Source organism: Arachis ipaensis, chromosome B2 (assembly GCF_059453495.1).
Source record: "Arachis ipaensis isolate K30076 ecotype BB chromosome B2, ASM5945349v1, whole genome shotgun sequence".
Taxonomy (NCBI): domain Eukaryota; kingdom Viridiplantae; phylum Streptophyta; class Magnoliopsida; order Fabales; family Fabaceae; genus Arachis; species Arachis ipaensis.
The window spans coordinates 41388658-41410924 of NC_142437.1; the positions used below are offsets into that span (position 1 = coordinate 41388658).

Consider the following 22267-nt stretch of genomic DNA (forward strand, 5'->3'; position numbering starts at 1 on the left):
GTTATGTAGATGGAGGTAAAAGAACTAAGGTATGGACTTGGTAAAAATTTGATGTTTTGATGGGTTTTGAATTGGCAAGTGGAGTGTAAAGTTGTACGGACATGCTTTGATAGGTGTTGTCTTGAATATATGTATAGAAAATGGATATTGAAATTGATGTTAAAGAAAATTGAGGTTTGAAGTTTTGAATGAAAACTTGATTTTAATGAACTTTGGTAGTCTATAACTCGAGCATCAAATTTTGGATGAAGATTAGATTTATTTCAAATCAAAGAGGGTTTTATAAGCTTGAGAACGATATAAATTTTGTAGAAAACCGAAATTCTGTAAAGGAAGTTATGGACGCCGGAAATCCTGTGCAAAACTGAAATCTTTTAAGTATAGCAAGAGCAGAATTTCTGGTTTGTGTGCAAACGCACACTCATGTGTGCACGCACCCAGCAGTAGCAATAATTTCATTTGTGCGTACGCACAGCTTTGTGTGCACCCACACCTTATGTTTTATAGAAAATGTGCGTACGCACGCCGTGGTGCGCACGCACACGCAGGGGTATGCTTACTGCTGGTAGCGCTCGCATATGTAAGGCGCACGCACACTGAGTAGTTTCTAGTTGGTGTGTGCACACACATTCATGCGCACGCACACGCTCTGCTTTTCACAAATCGTGCGCACGCACACTTGTGTGCGTCCGCACACACTTTGTTTTATTCAGCACTTGTATTTTTGTGATTCAGACAAGGTTTCGAACCTCTATTTTTATCCTTTTAAACCTAGATCTTATTAGTAAGCTTAGTAATTAGTTAAAGCTAGGAAATTGAGGTAACTTGGGAATGAAGAAAAGAGGTAAACATGATGAATTATAAGAGAATGATGTAAAGGTTAAAAGATGTTATGATGCCATGGCTATGATGAATGATTACATGATGAATATGAATGGTTATGAATATTATGCGGCTCATGAAATTAATGATATCTGAGATATGAGTTTTCCTGGGTAACAGAACCGTGGCTTGCCACCACGTGTTCCAGGTTGAAACTCGATACTCTATTGACCCTACGTCGTAAGGGTGACCAAGCACATATAAATCCCCGGGAATGGATATCCCCCATTGAGTAAGTTATATATGAATGAATGAATGTATGAATTATGAATGAAATGAGAAAATCTATGCATAGACTCATGAGGATGCGCGACGAGGGATAGTCTAAGGGTTTCGGACTTGTCGGGTTGGCTGGATAACTGACAGATGAGCCTCATCAACCATAGGACAGGCATACATCATGTGCATTCTGTTTATCTTGTTTGCTATGCATTACTTGAGATTGCCTAACTGGTGCGCAGAAATCGTGACGGTTCCTTCCTTGGTAACGGCGCTAAAAACTTAATACGCACGTTCATAATCTTAGTTCTTTGTCACAACTTCGCACAACTAACCAGCAAGTGCACTGGGTCGTCCAAGTAATAAACCTTACGTGAGTAAGGGTCGATCCCACGGAGATTGTCGGCTTGAAGCAAACTATGGTTACCTTGTAAATCTCAGTCAGGCGGATTCAATTGATTATAGAGATTTAATAATTAAAAAGATAAACAAAATGTAAAATAAAGATAGTGATACTTATGTAATTTATTGGTGAGAATTTCAGATAAGCGTATAGAGATGCGTTCGTTCCTCCTGAACCTCTGCTTTCCTATTGTCTTCATCCAATCATTCATACTCCTTTCTATGGCAAGCTGTATGTTAGGCATCACTGTTGTCAATGGCTACATCCTGTCCTCTCAGTGAAAATGGTCCAATGCGCTGTCACTGCATGGCTAATCATCTGTCGGTTCTCGATCATACTGGAATAGGATCCATTGATCCTTTTGCGTCTGTCACTACGCCCAGCACTCGCGAGTTTGAAGCTCGTCGCAGCCATCCCTTCCCAGATCCTACTCGGAATACCACAGACAAGGTTTAGACTTTCCGGATCTCACGAATGGCCGTCCATGGATTCTAACTTATACCACAAAGACTCTGATTAAGGAATCCCAGAGATATTCATTCAATCTAAGATAGAACGGAAGTGGTTGTTAGGCACGCGTTCATAGTTGAGAATGATGATGACTGTCACGATCATCACATTCATATTGAGGTATGAATGAATATCTTAGAATCGGAATAAGCTTGAATTGAATAGAAAAACAATAGTACTTTGTATTAATTCGTGAGAAACAACAGAGCTCCACACCTTAATCTATGGTGTGAAGAAACTCTACCGTTGAAAATACAGAAGTGATGAAGGTTCAGGCATGGCCGAATGGCCAGCCCCCAAACATGATCAAAGGATCAAAAGACAATCCAAAGATATCCAAAGATGATCCGAAGATGTAAATACAATAGTAAAAGTCCTATTTATGCTAAACTAGTTACTAGGGTTTACAGAAATGAGTAAATGATGCAGAAATCCACTTCTGGGGCCCACTTGGTGTGTGCTTGGGCTGAGCATTGAGCTTTACACGTGTAGAGGCTTTTCTTGGAGTTGAACGCCAGTTTGTAACCTGTTTCTGGCGTTTAACTACACTTTGCAACCTGTTTCTGGCGTTTAACTCCAGAATGCAGCATGGAACTGGCGTTGGACGCCAGTTTGCGTCGTCTAAACTCGGGCAATGTGATGCCAGGGCATCATGGCCTGTTTTTCTATACTTTTTCAGTAGATTTTAATTCAGTTTTCATGCAATTTCTGTTGATAAAGGAGCAAAAGCATGAAAAATCTCTGCATGAAACAAAATCTCAAGCATAGGTGAATTTTTAGTTAATATACATGGTAAATATGATAAAATAGATCACACTAAGTGAAGTTTTGATTTTGAGTATTATTAGCACACTTAGTATATAAAGATCATCTTGTATGTTACCTTGATACACTTTGTTTGTTTGATCTCAGGCCAAAAGAAGCAGAGAAGAGCCACGTTAGTGGCTACATTAGTTAAACTAATGTGGGCACTAACGTGGAAGGAAGGAAAGTTGGAACGTTAGTGGAAACGTTAATGGCATCAACTTTGAAGAAGGAGCAGCGTTCGTGGCAAAAGTGAGTGCCAATAACGCTAGCGAAGGTGCAAGAAGACCCACGTTAGTCTCCACGTTAGTTACATTAACGTGGGAACTAACGTGGAAGGAAAAGGAAACGCCAACGTTAGTGGAAAAAGTGAGTGCCACTAACGTTTGCGAAGCAAAAAGACCCACGTTAACTTCCACGTTAACTACATTCACGTGGGAACTAACATGGAAGGAAAGGGATATGCCAACGTTAGTGGAAAAGGTGATCTCCACTAACGTTTGCGAAGCAAAAAGACCCACGTTAGCTTCCACGTTAACTACATTAACGTGGTAGTTAACGTGGGCAAAAGTCTCACCCGGCAGCCTGCCCATGCCTTCTTCAAACAAGAATAACTTGAGCCACAAAAATCCAAATGAGGTGATTCCAGTGGCATTGAAAAGTAGGATTCCAGAGCTTTCCAAGAATATATGGCATTACATGGTGGACACTGAATTTGAGGTAGAAAACCTGCCTTGAAAGTGCAAAGATGAACATGGTATCAACCTGTAGTAAGGCCAGCTGATCTCTTCACCTTCCAAGAAGTGTAACTCGAGCTGTAGAGCTCCAAATGATGCGCTTCCAAAAGCATTGGAAAGTAGACATCCAGGGCTTTCCAACAATATATAATAGTATGGGGTGGATAGTAAGTTTGAACTTCAGAACCTGGCAATATTCATCCCCTGATCGCTAATGTTATTGCGACTCACGTTTTCCAGTAACGCTAGCAACTATGCCAGCAACCTTGTCCACTTCAAAGGAGCATAACTTGAGCTACAGAGGTCCAATTGAGGTGATTCCAGTTGCGTTAGAAAGCTAACATTCAGAGCTTTCCAACAACATATAATACTTTATAGTGGGCATGAAATTGGAGCACAAACCAGAGGCATCTTTTAAGCCCCAAAACACCAGCTGGGTAGAAAGTGTGACGTTAGCCACACTAACTTTAGCACTAACGCCACACTTGTAGCGTTAGTATGGCTGATGGCAGCAATAACGCCAAGTCACCCTGGACCTCAATTTGATTCACTTCTCTCTCAAGTCCACTTCAAAGCTCAAGCAAGCAAGCCCACAAGTGTCAACCAATCAAAGCCACAAGAAGCATCTAGAATAGGAATTTTCATTTAGTTGTAATTTGCTTTTAATTTCATTTTGTAATTTAGGAGAGCCTATATAAGGGCCTTAGCTTTTACATTCAAGGGGGGAAGGAAATTCGGGAATGGGGGATTGAAGAGGGGTCTTCGGACTCCCTCCCCTCACACACTTTTTCTTTTCTTTCTTTTCTTTGTACTTTTCATTTATGAATTTTGAAGTTTTAATTTTAGTTTTAATCTTCATCTTTACTTTTCTGCACTTTCTTTCTTTTCTATTTTTGTAGAGCAATGATCAACTAACTCTTTTCATTGGGTTAGAGAGCTCTGTTGTAATTTGATGGATCACTAATAGTTTTCATTATTCTTCTTCTTTCTTTTCTCTTGATTTTACTTGAAAGCTTTCAATCTTCATCTAATTGGATAGTTGTCTTAGAAAAGAAACTATTTATACTTGGATCTCTTTTGAACCTTGAAAGAGGAATAAAGAGATCATGCTAGAAATGCTTTCTCATGTTGGACCGAATTGGGGTTTGGGCGGATATGGTGACATATAATTCTCCCAATACTTTGATTTGGAAATACATATGGTATAATCAGTGACCGCACCTCATCTCTTCTCATGACCAATTAGACCAAGGAATTGGCTATTGATCAAGATTTGAGAGATTGAGTTACCAAGGAATTGGAATCCAATCACTTAAGATTGCCAAGGAGATCAATGAATGCATTGATTGAGGAAGAGATGAGAATGAACTTGATCCAGAGGATTACAATATCTCTTGATCCCAATGTTCATTTTATTTTTAGTTCTTACATTTACTCTTCTTGCCATTTTACTTTTCTGCACTGTATTGCTTTCTTTACTTTTATGCCATGTACAATTCCTGCTACTTATCACTCCAATATGATTCGTCTAACTAGAATAATCAGTTAACCATTGATTGCTTAATCCGTTAATCTCTGTGGGATTCGACCTCACTCTTTTGTGAGTTATTACTTGACGACAATTCGGTATACTTGCCGAAGGGAAATTTGTTGAGAGACAAAGTTTTCCGTGTATCAAGTTTATGCCATAAACTTGATGCACGGAAAACTTTGTCTCTCAACAATTTTCCTTCGGCAACTATACCGAATTGTCGTCAAGTAAAAACTCACAATAGAGTGAGGTTGAATCCCACAGGAATTGATTGGTCAAGCAACTTTAATTAGAGGAATGTTCTAGTTGAACTAAGCAGAATTAGATTTGAGATTTGCAGAAAATTATATGGCAGAAAAGTAAATAGCAGAAAACGTAAATGCTGGAAATAAAGAGCTGAATGTAACTAGCGGAAAGTAAATTGCAGAATCTTAAATGGGAATGGGGAAGATGCTCATAAAAGTAGATTGCAGAATTTATAGAGAATGGGTAAGATCATAAATGGAGAATTCATTGGGCTTAGGAGATGTTGCATTCTCCGGATCAAGTTCATTTTTATCTCTTCCTCAATCAATGCATTCATTGATCTCCTTGGCAATCTTAAGTGATCGAATTCCAATTTCTTGGTAATTCAATCTCTCAAATCTTGATCAATAGCCAATTCCTTGGTCAATTGCTCATGACAAGAGATGAAGTATGGTCACTGATTATACCACATGTATTTCCAAATCAAAGTGTTGGTAGGATTATATGTCACTATATCCATCCAAACCCCAATTTGGTCCAACATGAGAAAGCATTTCTAGCATGATCTCTTCATTCCTCTTCTAAAGTTCCGAAGAGATCCAAGTATGAATAGCTTCTTTTCCAAGATAACTACCCAATTGAATGAAGATTGAAAGCTTTCTAGTAAAACCAAGAGAAAAGATAGAAGAAGAATAATGAAAACTAATATTGATCCATCAAATTACAACAGAGCTCCCTAACCCAATGAAAGGGGTTTAGTTGTTCATAGCTCTAGAAATGAAAAGCATAGATGGAGAGTACATTCTGAGAATTAAACTAAAAGTTGCAGAGAAAGTAAAATACAGAGAGTAGTTCTCCAATTTCCAACCCCCTTTTTTATTCAAAACTACACCTATATATACTACTCTTCTGATCTTCTAGTTGGTTCTTCAAATCTTGGATATGGGCCTTTGGATCTTGAGTTTGAAGTAGTTATCCTCTTCAGTGGGCTTAGCTTTACTTGCAGAGAGAAAGTATGAAGTATGCAGGGACTTTTAGCTTAGGACGTTAGTGGCGTTAACGTTAAGTGAAAGTGTGGGTTCGAGAACGTTAGTGGCAGTCACCTTTTTCACTAACGTTCCTAACCCAATGGTGACCCACATTAACTTCAACATTAGTGGCACCAACGTGACCACTAACGTTGCCTCTTGATCTTTCACACATGTTATTGGGACTTACCTTTTCCAACAACGTTGAGAATCCTCCCTTCCCTACGTTAGAGTTCATGTTAGTGTGGCTAACGTGACCTTTAACATAGGCTTGCCAAATCTTCGAAAACGTTAGTGACACTTACCTTTGTCACTAACGTTTCAAAACGCCCCTACTACCCACGTTAGAGTTCACGTTAACTAGGTTAACGTGGCTTCTAATGTGGTAGCGATAGCCATCTCCAACATTAGTGACAAAGGTGAGTGTCACTAACGTTGGCTCATCATTCTTTCATCCACGTTAGCTTCCACGTTAACTAAGTTAACGTGGGAGTTAACGTTGCTCATAGTGGCTCATTCTAACGTTAGTGACAAAGGTGAGTGTCACTAACGTTGGCGATTCTTGCTCCCTCCACGTTAGCTTCCACGTTAACTAAGTTAACGTGGCAACTAACGTGGCTCAAAGTGGCTTAGTCCAACGTTACTGACAAAGGTGAGTGTCACTAACGTTGGCCATTCTTTTGCTTCCCCACGTTAGAGTCCACGTTAACTAAGTTAACGTGGCTCTTAACGTGGCCAATATGAGCTTGGTCCAACGTTAGTGACAAAGGTGAGTGTCACTAACGTTGGCTTCATTTCCTTCTTCCACGTTAGAGTTCACGTTAACTTAGTTAACGTGACTCTCAACGTGGGCTATGATGGCTTCGAGGATGTTATTGGCGATTACTTTTCTCATTAACATTGCAAGCTAGCTCCCATTCCACATTAGAGGTCACGTTAGTTAGACTATCGTGGCTGCTAATGTGGTTCTTCCTTGCTTCCTTTGTCTTGAAATCAAGCAATAAAGTGCATCAAAGTTCTAGTCCAAGTTATGAGATATGCATCATCCAATTTGTCATTCAATTTATGCATAATTCTCATGAATTCCTATAAAAATCACAATGTTTGCTTGAATCAAGATGTAAGTGAAATTCTACCCAAAACTTGCTTATTTCCTAAGAAAGTGCATGAAACTACCCTAAAACCATAAAGAAAAGGTCAGTGAAACTGGCCAAAATGCCCTAGCATCACAAAGTATGGACTATTATATATTGCTGGAAAGCCCTGGATGTCTACTTTCCAACACAATTAAGATCATGCCATTTGGAGTTTTGTAGCTCCAGAAAATCCACTTTGAGTGCAGGGAGGTCAGAATCTAACAGCATCTGCAGTCCTTCTTCAACCTCTGAATCTGATTTTTTCTCAAGTCCCTCAATTTCAGCCAGAAATTACCTGAAATCATAGAAAAATACACAAACTCATAGTAAAGTCCAGAAATGTGAATTTTATTTAAAAACTAATAAAAACATACTAAAAACTAACTAAATCATACTAAAAACTATGCAAAAACAATGCCAAAAAGCATATAAATTATCCGCTCATCACAACACCAAACTTAAATTGTTGCTTGTCCCCAAGCAATTGAAAATCAAATAGGATAAAAAGAAGAGAATATACTATAAATTCCAAAATAACAATGAAATTTAGCTCCAATCAAATGAGCGGGACTTGTAGTTTTTTGCCTCTTAAATAGTTTTGGCATCTCACTTTCTCCATTGAAGTTCAGAATGATTGGCATCTATAGGAACTCAGAGTTCAGATAGTGTTATTAATTCTCCTAGTTCAGTATGTTGATTCTTGAACACAGCTACTTTATGAGTCTTGGCCGTGGCCCTAAGCACTTTGTTTTCCAGTATTACCACTGGATACATAAATGCCACAGACACATAATTGGGTGAACCTTTTCAGATTGTGACTCAGCTTTGCTAAAGTCCCCAATTAGAGGTGTCCAAGGTTCTTAAGCACACTCTTTTTTTTTTTGCTTTGGACCTTGACTTTAACCGCTCAGTCTCAAGTTTTCACTTGACACCTTCACGCCACAAGCACATGGTTAGGGACAGCTTGGTTTAGCCGCTTAGGCCAGGATTTTATTCCTTTAGGCCCTCCTATCCACTGATGCTCAAATCCTTGGATCCTTTTTATTTACCCTTGTCTTTTGGTTTTAAGGGCTATTGGCTTTTTGCTCTTGCCTTTTGGTTTAAAGAGCTTTTGGCTTTTTCTGCTTGCTTTTTCTTTTTCTTTCTTTTCTTTTTTTGCTATTTTTTTTTCTGCAAGCGTTTGTATTCACTGCTTTTTCTTGCTTCAAGAATCATTTTTATGATATTTCAGATTATAAAATAACATTTCTCCTTTTTCCTTATTCTTCAAGAGCCAACATATTTAACATTCATAAACATCAAATTCAAAAGACATATGCACTGTTCAAGCATTCATTCAGAAAACAAAAAGTATTGTCACCACATCAAAATAACTAAACTAGTTTCAAGGATGAATTCGAAACCATGTACTTCTTGTTCTTTTGTTTTTAGAACATTTTTTTCATTTAAGAGAGGTGATGGATTCATAGGACATTCATAACTTCAAGGCATAGACACGTAGACACTAGTGATCATATAGTAAAGACACAAACATAAATAAAACATAAAGCTCAAAAATCGAAAAATAGTAAAATAAATAGACAAGGAGATTAAGGAATGAGTCCACATTAGTGACGGTGGCATCTTCCTCTTCTTGAAGAACCAATGGTGCTTTTGAGCTCCTCTATGTCTCTTCCTTGTCTTTGTTGCTCCTCCCTCATAGCTCTTTGATCTTCTCTAATTTCATGGAGGATGATGGAATGCTCTTGGTGCTCCACCCTTAGTTGTCCCATATTGGAACTTAATTCTCCTAGGGAGGTATTGATTTGCTCCCAATAGTTTTGTGGAGGAAAGTGCATCCCTTGAGGCATCTCAGGGATTTCATGGTGAGGAATTTCCTCATTCTCTTGTTGAGGTCCATGATCTCTTGTTTGCTCCATCCTTTTCTTAGTGATGGGCTTGTCCTCTTCAATGAGGATGTCCCCCTCTATGTCAATTCCAGCCGAATTGCAGAGGTGGCATATGAGGTGAGAAAAGGCTAACCTTGCCCAAGTGGAGGACTTGTCAGCCACCTTGTAAAGTTCTTGAGGTATAATCTCATGAACTTCCACCTCCTCTCCAATCATGATACTATGGATCATGATGGCCTGGTCTATAGTTACTTCAGACCAGTTACTAGTAAGAATGATTGAGCGTTGAATGAACTCTAGCCATCTCCTAGCCACTGATTTGAGGTCATGCCTTCTTAATTGAACTGGCTTGCCTCTTGAGTCAATTTTCCATTGAGCTCCTTCCTCACATATGTCTATGAGGACTTGGTCCAACCTTTGATTAAAGTTGACCCTTCTTGTGTAGGGGCATGCATTCTCTTCCATCATTGGCAAGTTGAACGCTAGCTTTACATTTTTCGGACTGAAACCTAAGTATCTCCCCTGAACCATGGTGAGCCAATGCTTTGGATTCGGGTTCACACTTCGATCATGGTTCCTAGTGCTCCATGCATTTGCATAAAACTCTTGAACCATTAGGATCCCGACTTGTTGAATGGGCTTGGTGAGAGCTTCCCAACCTCTTCTTTGGATCTCAAGTCGGATCTCCGGATACTCATTCTTTTTGAGCTTGAAAGGAACCTCAGGGATCACTTTCTTCTTGGACACAACTTCATAGAAGTGGTCTTGATGGACCTTTGAGATGAATCTCTCCATCTCCCATGACTCAGAGGTGGAAGCAATTGCCTTCCCTTTCCTCTTTCTAGAGGTTTCTCTGGCCTTAGGTGCCATAAATGGTTATTGAAAAACAAAAAGCTATGCTTTTACCACACCAAACTTAAAATATTTGCTCGTTCCCAAGCAAAAGAAGAAAGAAAGTAGTAGAAGAAGAAGAAAATGGAGGAGATGGGGGAAGAAGATGTATTCGGCTAAGGAGAAGAAGAGAGGGTTGTGTTGTGTGAAAATGAAGAAGGAGTGAGGGGTTTATATAGGAGTGGAGGGGTGTAGGGTTCGGCCATTAGGGTTGGGTTTGGGAGGGAAATTAGTTTGAATTTTGAAGGTAGGTGGGGTTTATGGGGAAGAGATGATGGATGTGAGTAGTGAAGAGGTGATGGGAAAGAGTGATTCAGGTGATTGGTGAAGGGTATTTGGGGAAGAGAGTTATGAAAAGGTATAAAGAGGAGAGAAGAAAAAGTGGGGATCCTGTGGGGTCCAAAGATCAAGTGGGGTCAAGGACTTAACATCCCTGCTGCAATTAGGCGTGTAAAACGCCTTTGCTGTGCAATCCTGGCGTTTAACGCCAGACTGCTGCCTGTTTTTGGCGTTAAACGCCCAAATGTAGCCTGTTTCTGGCGTTTAACGCCAGGCAGATGCTTGTTTCTAGCGTTAAACGCCAGCTTGGTGCCTGTTTCTGGCGTTAAACGCCAGACAGATGCTTGTTTCTGGCGTTTAAACGGCAGACTGCTCTCCTCCAGGGTGAGCTGTTTGCAATACTTTTTTTCATTCTGTTTTTGATTTTTCAGTAGATTTTGTGACTTCACATGATCATCAACCTAATAAAACACGAAATAACAAAAAGAAAATAAAATAGATATGATTAAATAATATTGGGTTGCCTCCCAACAAGCGCTTTTTTAGTGTCAATAGCCTGACAGTGAGCTCTCATGGAGCCTCACAGATAATCAGAGCAAGGTTGGAACCTCCCAACACCAAACTTAGAGTTTAAATGTGGGGATTCAACACCAAACTTAGAGTTTGGTTGTGGCCTCCCAACACCAAACTTAGAGTTTGACTGTGGGGGCTTTGGTTGACTCTACAGTGAGAGAAGCTTTTCATGCTTCCTCTCCATGGTTACAGAAGGAGATCCTTGAGTCTTAAACACAAGGTTGTCCTCATTCAATTGGAGGACCAATTCTCCTCTGCCCACATCAATCACACCTCTTGCTGTGGCTAGGAAGGGTCTTCCAAGGATGATGGATTCATCCTCATCCTTCCCAGTGTCTAGGATTATGAAATCAGCAGGGATGTAAAGGCCTTCAACCTTTACTAACACGCCCTCTACTTGTCCATAAGCCTATTTTCTTGAGTTGTCTGCCATCTCTAATGAGATTCTGGCAGCTTGCACCTCAAAGATCCCAAGTTTCTCCATTACAGAGAGTGGCATTAAGTTTATTCCTGACCCCAAGTCACACAGAGCCTTCTCAAAGGTCATGGTGCCTATGGTACAGGGTATTAAGAATTTGCCAGGATCCTATTTCTTTTGAGGTAATTTCTGCCTATCCAATGCATTTAGTTCATTGGTGAGCGAGGGCGGTTCATCTTCCCAAGTCTCATTACCAAATAATTTGGCATTCAGCGTCATGATTATACCAAGGTACTTAGCAACTTACTCTTCAGTAATTTCTTCATCCTTTTCAAAAGAAGAATATTCATCAGAGCTCATAAAGGGCAGAAGGAGGTTTAATGGAATCTCTGTGGTCTCTAGATGAGCCTCAGATTCCTTTGTTTCCTCAAAGGGATACTCCTTATTAGTCACTGAACGTCCCAGGAGGTCTTCCTCACTGGGATTCACGTCCTCCTCCTCCTCTTTGGGTTCGGCCACACTAAGCAAGGTAATGGCCTTGCACTCTCTTTTTGGATTCTCTTCTGTATTGCTTGGGAGAGTACTAGGAGGAGTTTTCATGACCCTTTTACTCAGCTGGCCCACTTGTGCCTCCAAATTTCTAATGGAGGACCTTGTTTCATTCATGAAACTTAGAGTGGCCTTAGATAGATCAGAGACTATATTTGCTAAGCTAGATGGACTCTGCTCAGAATTCTATGTCTGTTGCTGAGTGGATGATGGAAAAGGTTTGCTATTGCTAAACCTGTTTCTTCCACCATTATTAAAGCCTTGTTGAGGCTTTTGTTGATCCTTCCATGAGAAATTTGGATGATTTCTCCATGAGGGATTATAGGTGTTTCCATAGGGTTCACCTATGTAATTCACCTCTGTTATTGCAGGGTTCTCAGGATCATAAGCTTCTTCTTCAGAAGATGCATCTTTAGTACTGTTGGATGATTTCTTCAACCCATTCAGACTCTGAGAGATCATATTGACTTGCTGAGTCAATATTTTGTTCTGAGCCAATATGGCATTCAGAGTATCAATTTCAAGAACTCCTTTCCTCTGAGGCGTCCCATTACTCACAGGATTCCTTTCAGAAGTGTACATGAACTGGTTATTTGTAACCATGTCAATGAGTTCTTGAGCTTCTGCAGGCATTTTATTTAGGAGAATGGATCCACCTGCAGAATGGTCCAATGACATCTTTGATAATTCAGACATATCATCATAGAATATATCCAGGATGGTCCATTCTAAAAGCATGTCAGAAGGACACTTTTTGGTCAGTTCCTTGTATCTCTCCCAAGCTTCATAGAGGGATTCACCTTCCTTTTGTCTGAAGGTCTGAACATCCACTCTAAGCTTGCTAAGCTTTTGAGGAGGAAAGAACTTGGTTGAGAAAGCTGTGACGAGCTTATCCCAAGAGTTCAGGCTATCCTTAGGTTGAGAGTCCAACCATATTCTAGCTCTATCTCTTACAGCAAACGGGAAAAGCATGAGCCTGTAGACCTCGGGATCAACCCTATTGGTCTTAACAGTATCACAGATCTGCAAGAATTCAGTTAAGAACTGAAAGACATCTTCAGATGGAAGTCCATAAAACTTGCAATTCTGTTGCATCAAAGAAACTAGTTGAGGTTTCAGCTCAAAATTGTTTTCTCCAATGGCAGGGATTGAGATGCTTCTTCCATGTAAATTGGAATTAGCTGCAGTAAAGTCACCAAGCATCTTCCTAGCATTGTTATTATTTTCGGCCATGTCTCCTTCTTTTTCGAAAATTTCTGTCAGATTTTCTCCAGAGAGTTGTGCTTTAGCTTCCCTTAGCTTCCTCTTCAGAGTTCTTTCAGGTTCGGGATCAGCTTCAACAAGAATGTCCTTATCCTTGTTCCTGCTCATATGAAAAAGAAGAAAATAGAAAATATGAAATCCTCTATGTCACAGTATAGAGATTCCTTTATGTGAGTAGAAGAAGATATGAATAGAAGAAGGATAATCCAAACACAAGGGTGAGGAGTAGGTTCGAATTCTTAGATGAAGAGGGGTGTTAGTAAATAAATAAATAAATAGAAGGAGGTGAGGGAGAAGAATTTTCGAAAATTAGATAAAATAAAATAAAAGTATTTTTGTTTTTAAATTAGAATTAAAATTAAAAATTTGAAAATTAAGAAAGGAAAAATTAAACTAAATTAAATTAAATTTAAAACAATTAGTTAATTTAAAAAGGAATTTTGAAAAAGATGAATGTGATTTTCGAAAATTAGAGATAGAATTAGTTACGTAGTTTTGAAGAAAAGATTAGAATCAAACAAAAAGATAGGATTAGTTTGAAAAAAGATTTGAAAATCAATTTTTGAAAAGATAAGAGGTTAGAAAAGAAGTTAGAAAAAATTTTGAAATTGATTTTGAAAAGATGTGATTGAAACTTATTTTGAAAAAGATTTGAAAAAGAAATTTAAAAAGATTTGAATTTGAAATTAAAGTTGATTACTTGACTAAAAAGATATGAGTCTAGAGTTTAAAGATTGAACCTTTCTTACTAGGCAAGTAACAAACTTAAAAATTTTGAATCAATCACATTAATTGTTAGCATTAATTTCGAAAATATGAAATAAAAATAAGAAAAAGATTTTGAAAATAATTTTGAAAGGTTCGAAATTATGAAAGGAAAAAAATTGAAAAAGATTTGATTTTTGAAAAAGTTTGAAAAAGATAAAATTTTTAAATTGAAAATTTGATTTGACTCATAAGAAACAACTAGATTTTTAAAAATTTTTGAAAAAGTCAACTCAAATTTTCGAATTTGATGAGAAGAAAAAGGGAAATATATTTTTTTTTATTTTTGAATTTTTAATGATGAAAGAGAAAATATCAAAAAGACTCAAAACATCAAAATTATGAATCAAAACAAGAAAAATATGCAAGAACACTTTGAATGCAAAGATGAACACCAAGAACACTTTGAAGATCATGATGAACATCAAGTATGTATTTTTGAAAAATTTTCAATAAAAGAAAACATGCAAGACACCAAACTTAGAAATTTTTAATATTTAGACACTAAGAAATTAAAAATGAATATGAAATACAAAAAAAGACACAAAACAAGAAAATTTTAAAGATCAAACAAGAAGACTTATCAAGAACAACTTGAAGATCATGAAGAACAAGAAAGAAACTCAATGCATGTGTTCTTCAAAAATTTAAGAAAAGTTAAAAGCATGCAATTGACACCAAACTTACAATTAGACACTAGACTCAAACAAGAAACATCAAATTATTTTTGATTTTATGATTTTGTAAATTTTTTTGTTTTTTTTTTCGAAAATTATTTTGGGAAAAATAAAAAAGAAATAATTTTTTTTGTATTATTTTCGAAAATAAGAAATAAAAAGCTTAAAAATAAAATAAAATTACCTAATCTAAGCAACAAGATGAACCGTCAGTTGTCCAAACTCGAACAATCCCTGGCAACGGCGCCAAAAACTTGGTGCGTAGAAATCGTGACGGTTCCTTCCTCGGTAACGGCGCTAAAAACTTAATATGCACGTTCATAATCTTAGTTCCTTGTCACAACTTCGCACAACTAACCAGCAAGTGCACTGGGTCGTCCAAGTAATAAACCTTACGTGAGTAAGGGTCGATGCCACGGAGATTGTCGGCTTGAAGTCAAGAGGATTCAATTGATTATAGAGATTTTATAATTAAAAAGATAAATAAAATGTAAAATAAAGATAGTGATACTTATGTAATTCATTGGTGAGAATTTCAGATAAGCGTATAGAGATGCGTTCGTTCCTCCTGAACCTCTGCTTTCCTATTGTCTTCATCCAATCATTCATACTCCTTTCTATGGCAAGCTGTATGTTAGGCATCACCGTTGTCAATGGCTACATCCTGTCCTCTCAGTGAAAATGGTCCAATGCACTGTCACTACATGGCTAATCATCTATCGGTTCTCGATCATACTGGAATAGGATCCATTGATCCTTTTGCGTCTGTCACTACTACCAGCACTCGCGAGTTTGAAGCTCGTCGCAGCCATCCCTTCCCAGATCCTACTCGGAATACCACAGACAAGGTTTAGACTTTTCGGATCTCACGAAAGGCCGTCCATGGATTCTAACTTATACCACAAATACTCTGATTAAGGAATCCCAGAGATATTCATTCAATCTAAGGTAGAACGGAAGTGGTTGTCAGGCACGCGTTCATAGTTGAGAATGATGATGACTGTCACGATCATCACATTCATATTGAGGTACGAATGAATATCTTAGAATCGGAATAAGCTTGAATTGAATAGAAAAACAATAGTACTTTGTATTAATTCATGAGGAACAGCAGAGCTCCACACCTTAATCTATGGTGTGTAGAAACTCTACCATTGAAAATACATAAATGATGAAGGTTCAGGCATGGCCAAATGGCCAGCCCCCAAACGTGATCAAAGGATCAAAAGACAATCCAAAGATATCTAAAGATGATCCGAAGATGTAAATACAATAGTAAAAAGTCCTATTTATGCTAAACTAGTTACTAGGGTTTACAGAAATGAGTAAATAATGCAGAAATCCACTTCTGGGGCCCACTTGGTGTGTGCTTGGGCTGAGCATTGAGCTTTACACGTGTAGAGGCTTCTCTTGGAGTTGAACGCCAGTTTGTAACCTGTTTCTGGCGTTTAACTCCACTTTGCAACCTGTTTCTGGCGTTTAACTCCAGAATGCAGCATGGAACTGGCGTTGGATGCCCGTTTGTGTCATCTAAACTCAAGAAAAGTATGGACTATTATATATTGCTGTAAAGCCCTGGATGTATACTTTCCAACGCAATTGAAATCGCGCCATTTGGAGTTCTGTAGCTCTAGAAAATCCACTTTGAGTGCAGGGAGGTCAGAATCCAACAGCATCTGCAGTCCTTCTTCAACCTCTGAATCTGATTTTTGCTCAAGTCCCTCAATTTCAGCCAGAAATTACCTGAAATCACAGAAAAACACACAAACTCATAGTAAAGTCCAGAAATATGAATTTTATTTAAAAACTAAAAAAATATACTAAAAACTAACTAAATCATACTAAAAACTATGCAAAAACAATGCCAAAAAGTGTATAAATTATCCGCTCATCACAACACCAAACTTAAATTGTTGCTTGTCCCCAAGCAACTAAAAATAAAATAGGATAAAAAGAAGAGAATATACTATAAATTCCAAAATATCAATGAAACTTAGCTCCAATCAGATGAGCGGGACTTGTAGCTTTTTGCCTCTTGAATAGTTTTGGCATCTCACTTTATCCATTGAAGTTCAGAATGATTGGCATCTATAGAAACTCAGAGTTCAGATAGTGTTATTGATTCTCCTAGTTCAGTATGTTAATTCTTGCACACAGCTACTTTATGAGTCTTGGCCGTGGCCCTAAGCACTTTGTTTTCCAGTATTACCACCGGATACATAAATGCCACAGACACATAATTGGGTGAACCATTTCAGATTGTGACTCAGCTTTGCTAAAGTCCCCAATTAGAGGTGTCCAGGGTTCTTAAGCACACTCTTTTTTTTTTTGCTTTGGACCTTGACTTTAACCGCTCAGTCTCAAGTTTTCACTTGACACCTTCACGCCACAAGCACATGGTTAGGGACAGCTTGGTTTAGCTGCTTAGGCCAGGATTTTATTCCTTTAGGCCCTCCTATCCACTGATGCTCAAAGCCTTGGATCCTTTTTATTTACCCTTGCCTTTACCCTTGCCTTTTGGTTTTAAGGGCTATTGGCTTTTTGCTCTTGCCTTTTGGTTTAAAGAGGTTTTGGCTTTTTCTTCTTGCTTTTTCTTTTTCTTTTTTTTTTCTTTTTTTTTTGCTATTTTTTTTTTCTGCAAGCTTTTGTATTCACTGCTTTTTCTTGCTTCAAGAATCATTTTTATGATTTTTCAGATTATCAAATAACATTTCTCCTTTTTCCTTATTCTTCAAGAGCCAACATATTTAACATTCATAAACATCAAATTCAAAAGACATATGCACTGTTCAAGCATTCATTCAAAAAACAAAAAGTATTGTCACCATATCAAAATAACTAAACTAGTTTCAAGGATGAATTCGAAACCATGTACTTCTTGTTCTTTTGTTTTTAGAACATTTTTTTCATTTAAGAGAGGTGATGGATTCATAGGACATTCATAACTTCAAGGCATAGACACTTAGACACTAGTGATCATATAGTAAAGACACAAACATAAATAAAACATAAAGCTCAAAAATAAAAAAACAGTAAAATAAATAGACAAGGAGATTAAGAAATGAGTCCACCTTAGTGAGGGTGGCATCTTCCTCTTCTTGAAGAACCAATGGTGCTTTTGAGCTCATCTATGTCTCTTTCTTGTCTTTGTTGCTCCTCCTTCATAACTCTTTGATCTTCTCTAATTTCATGGAGGATGATGGAATGCTCTTGGTGCTCCACCCTTAGTTGTCCCATATTGGAACTTAATTCTCCTAGGGAGGTGTTGATTTCCTCCCAATAGTTTTGTAGAGGAAAGTGCATCCCTTGAGGCATCTCAGGGATTTTATGGTGAGGAATTTTCTCATTCTCTTGTTGAGGTCCATGATCTCTTGTTTGCTCCATCCTTTTCTTAGTGATGGGCTTGTCCTCTTCAATGAGGATGTCTCCCTCTATGTCAATTCCAACCGAATTGCAGAGGTGGCATATGAGGTGAGGAAAGGCTAACCTTGCCCAAGTGGAGGACTTGTCAGCCACCTTGTAAAGTTCTTGAGGTAAAATCTCATGAACTTCCACCTCCTCTCCAATCATGATACTATGGATCATGATGGCCTGGTCTATAGTAACTTCAGACCGGTTACTAGTAGGAATGATTGAGCGTTAAATGAACTCTAGCCATCCCCTAGCCACTGGTTTGAGGTCATGCCTTCTTAATTGAACCGGCTTGCCTCTTGAGTCAATTTTCCATTGAGCTCCTTCCTCACATATGTCTATGAGGACTTGGTCCAACCTTTGATTAAAGTTGACCCTTCTTGTGTAGGGGCGTGCGTTCTCTTCCATCATTGGCAAGTTGAACGCTAGCCTTACATTTTCTGGACTGAAATCTAAGTATCTCCCCCAAACTATGGTGAGCCAATGCTTTGGATTTGGGTTCACACTTTGATCATGGTTCCTAGTGATCCATGCGTTTGCATAAAACTCTTGAACTATTAGGATCCCGACTTGTTGAATGGGGTTGGTGAGAGCTTCCCAACCTCTTCTTTGGATCTCAAGTCGGATCTCCGGATACTCATTCTTTTTGAGCTTGAAAGGAACCTCAGGGATCACTTTCTTCTTGGCCACAACTTTATAGGAGTGGTCTTGATGGACCTTTGAGATGAATCTCTCCATCTCCCATGACTCAGAGGTGGAAGCAATTGCCTTCCCTTTCCTCTTTCTAGAGGTTTCTCTGGCCTTAGGTGCCATAAATGGTTATGGAAAAATAAAATTCTATGCTTTTACCACACCAAACTTAAAATGTTTGCTCGTCCCCGAGCAAAAAAAGAAAGAAAGTAGTAGAAGAAGAAGAAAATGGAGGAGATGGGGGAAGAAGATGTATTCGGCCAAGGAGAAGAAGAGAGGGTTGTGTTGTGTGAAAATGAAGAAGGAGTGAGGGGTTTATATAGGAGTGAGAGGGGTGCAGGGTTCGGCCATTAGGGTTGGGTTTGGGAGGGAAATTAGTTTGAATTTTGAAGGTAGGTGGGGTCTATGGGGAAGAGAAGATGGATGTGAGTGGTGAAGAGGTGATGGGAAAGAGTGATTGAGGTGATTAGTGAAGGGTATTTGGGGAAGAGAGTTATGAAAAGGTGTGAAGAGGAGAGAAGAAAAAGTGGGGATCCTGTGGGGTCCACAGATCCTGAGGGGATCCTGTGGGGTCCACAGATCAAGTGGGGTCAAGGACTTAACATCCCTGCTCCAATTAGGCGTGTAAAACGCCCTTGCTGTGCAATCCTGGCGTTTAACGCCAGACTGCTACCTGTTTTTGGCGTTAAACGCCCAAATGTAGCCTGTTTCTGGCGTTTAACGCCAGGCAGATGCTTGTTTCTGACGTTAAACGCCAGCTTGGTGCCTGTTTCTGGCGTTAAACGCCAGACTGATGCTTGTTTCTGGCGTTTAAACGCCAGACTGCTCTCCTCCAGGGTGTGCTGTTTTCAATGCTGTTTTTCATTTTGTTTTTGATTTTTCAGTAGTTTTTGTGACTTCACATGATCATCAACCTAATAAAACATGAAATAATAAAAAGAAAATAAAATAGATATGATTAAATAACATTGGGTTGCCTCCCAACAAGCGCTTTTTTAGTGTCAATAGCTTGACAGTGAGCTCTCATGGAGCCTCACAGATAATCAGAGCAAGGTTGGAACCTCCCAACACCAAACTTAGAGTTTGAATGTGGGGGTTCAACACCAAACTTAGAGTTTGACTGTGGGGGCTTTGGTTGACTTTGCAGTGAGAGAAGCTTTTCATGCTTCCTCTCCATGGTTACAGAAGGAGATCCTTGAGTCTTAAATACAAGGTTGTCTTTATTCAGTTAGAGGACCAATTCTCCTCTGTCCACATCAATCACAGCTCTTGCTGTGGCTAGGAAGGGTCTTCCAAGGATGATGGATTCATCCTCATCCTTCCCAGTGTCTAGGATTATGAAATCAGCAGGGATGTAAAGGCCTTCAACCTTTACTAACACGTCCTCAACTTGTCCATAAGCCTGTTTTCTTGAGTTGTCTACCATCTCTAATGAGATTCTGGCAGCTTGCACCTCAAAGATCCAAAGTTTCTCCATTACAGAGAGTGGCATTAAGTTTATTCCTGACCCCAGGTCACACAGAGCCTTCTCAAAGGTCATGGTACCTATGGTACAGGGTATTAAGAATTTGCCAGAATTCTATTTCTTTTGAGGTAATTTCTGCCTATCCAATGCATTTAGTTCATTGGTGAGCAAGGGAGGTTCATCTTCCCAAGTCTCATTACCAAATAATTTGGCATTCAGCCTCATGATTATACCAAGGTACTTAGCAACTTGCTCTTCAGTAATTTCTTCATCCTTTTCAAAAGAAAAATATTCATCAGAGCTCATGAAGGGCAGAAGGAGGTTTAATGGAATCTCTATGGTCTCTAGATGAGCCTCAGATTCCTTTGGTTTCTCAAAGGGATACTCCTTATTAGTCACTGAACATCCCAGGAGGTCTTCCTCATTGGGATTCACGTCTTCCTCCTCCTCTTTGGGTTCGGCCACACTAAGCAAGGTAATGGCCTTGCACTCTCTTTTTGGATTCTCTTCTGTATTGCTTGGGAGAGTACTAGGAGGAGTTTTCATGACCCTTTTACTCAGATGGCCCACTTGTGCCTCCAAATTTCTAATGGAGGACCTTGTTTCATTCATGAAACTTAGAGTGGCCTTAGATAGATCAGAGACTATATTTGCTAAGCTAGATGGACTCTGCTCAGAATTCTATGTCTGTTGCTGAGTGGATGATGGAAAAGGTTTGCTATTGCTAAACCTGTTTCTTCCACCATTATTAAAGCCTTGTTGAGGCTTTTGTTGATCCTTCCATGAGAAATTTGGATGATTTCTCCATGAGGGATTATAGGTGTTTCCATAGGGTTCACCCATGTAATTCACCTCTGCTATTGCAGGGTTCTCAGGATCATAAGCTTCTTCTTCAGAAGATGCCTCTTTAGTACTGTTGGATGATTCCTTCAATCCATTCAGAGTCTAAGAGATCATATTGACTTGCTGAGTCAATATTTTATTCTGAGCCAATATGGCATTCAGAGTATCAATTTCAAGAACTCCCTTCCTCTGAGGCGTCCCATTACTCACATGATTCCTTTCAGAAGTGTACATGAACTGGTTATTTGTAACCATGTCAATGAGTTCTTGAGCTTCTGCAGGCGTTTTCTTTAGGTGAACGGATCCACCTGCAGAATGGTCCAATGACATCTTTGATAATTCAGACAGACCATCATAGAATATATCCAGGATGGTCCATTCTGAAAGCATGTCAGAAGGACACTTTTTGGTCAGTTCCTTGTATCTCTCCCAAGCTTCATAGAGGGATTCACCTTCCTTTTGTCTGAAGGTCTGAACATCCACTCTAAGCTTGCTAAGCTTTTGAGGAGGAAAGAACTTGGCTGAGAAAGCTGTGACCAGCTTATCCCAAGAGTTCAGGCTATCCTTAGGTTGAGAGTCCAACCATATTCTAGCTCTGTCTCTTATAGCAAATGGGAAAAGCATGAGCCTATAGACCTCGGGATCAACCCCATTGGTCTTAACAGTATCACAGATCTGCAAGAATTCAGTTAAGAACTGAAAGGGATCTTCGGATGGAAGTCCATAAAACTTGCAATTCTGTTGCATCAGAGAAACTAGTTGAGGTTTCAGCTCAAAATTGTTTGCTCCAATGGTAGGGATTGAGATGCTTCTTCCATGTAAATTGGAATTAGGTGCAGTAAAGTCACCAAGCATCTTCCTTGCATTGTTATTATTTTCGGCCATGTCTCCTTCTTTTTCGAAAATTTCTGTCAGATTTTCTCCAGAGAGTTGTGCTTTAGCTTCCCTTAGCTTCCTCTTCAGAGTTCTTTCAGGTTCGGGATCAGCTTCAACAAGAATGTCCTTATCCTTGTTCCTGCTCATATGAAAAAGAAGAAAACAGAAAATATGGAATCCTC

At 39.0% G+C, this 22267-nt stretch overlaps 2 non-coding genes across 2 annotated transcripts; both read left to right on the forward strand.

Moving 5' to 3' along the window:
• Nucleotides 1-12827: 12827 nt before the first annotated feature.
• On the forward strand, nucleotides 12828-12935 carry LOC148573728 (small nucleolar RNA R71). Its single transcript, XR_015906706.1, has one exon. It is a non-coding gene; the product is annotated as a small nucleolar RNA R71 (small nucleolar RNA).
• Nucleotides 12936-21593: 8658 nt separating this feature from the next.
• On the forward strand, nucleotides 21594-21701 carry LOC148573729 (small nucleolar RNA R71). The gene has a single exon (XR_015906707.1). It is a non-coding gene; the product is annotated as a small nucleolar RNA R71 (small nucleolar RNA).
• The last annotated feature ends 566 nt before the right edge of the window (nucleotides 21702-22267 follow it).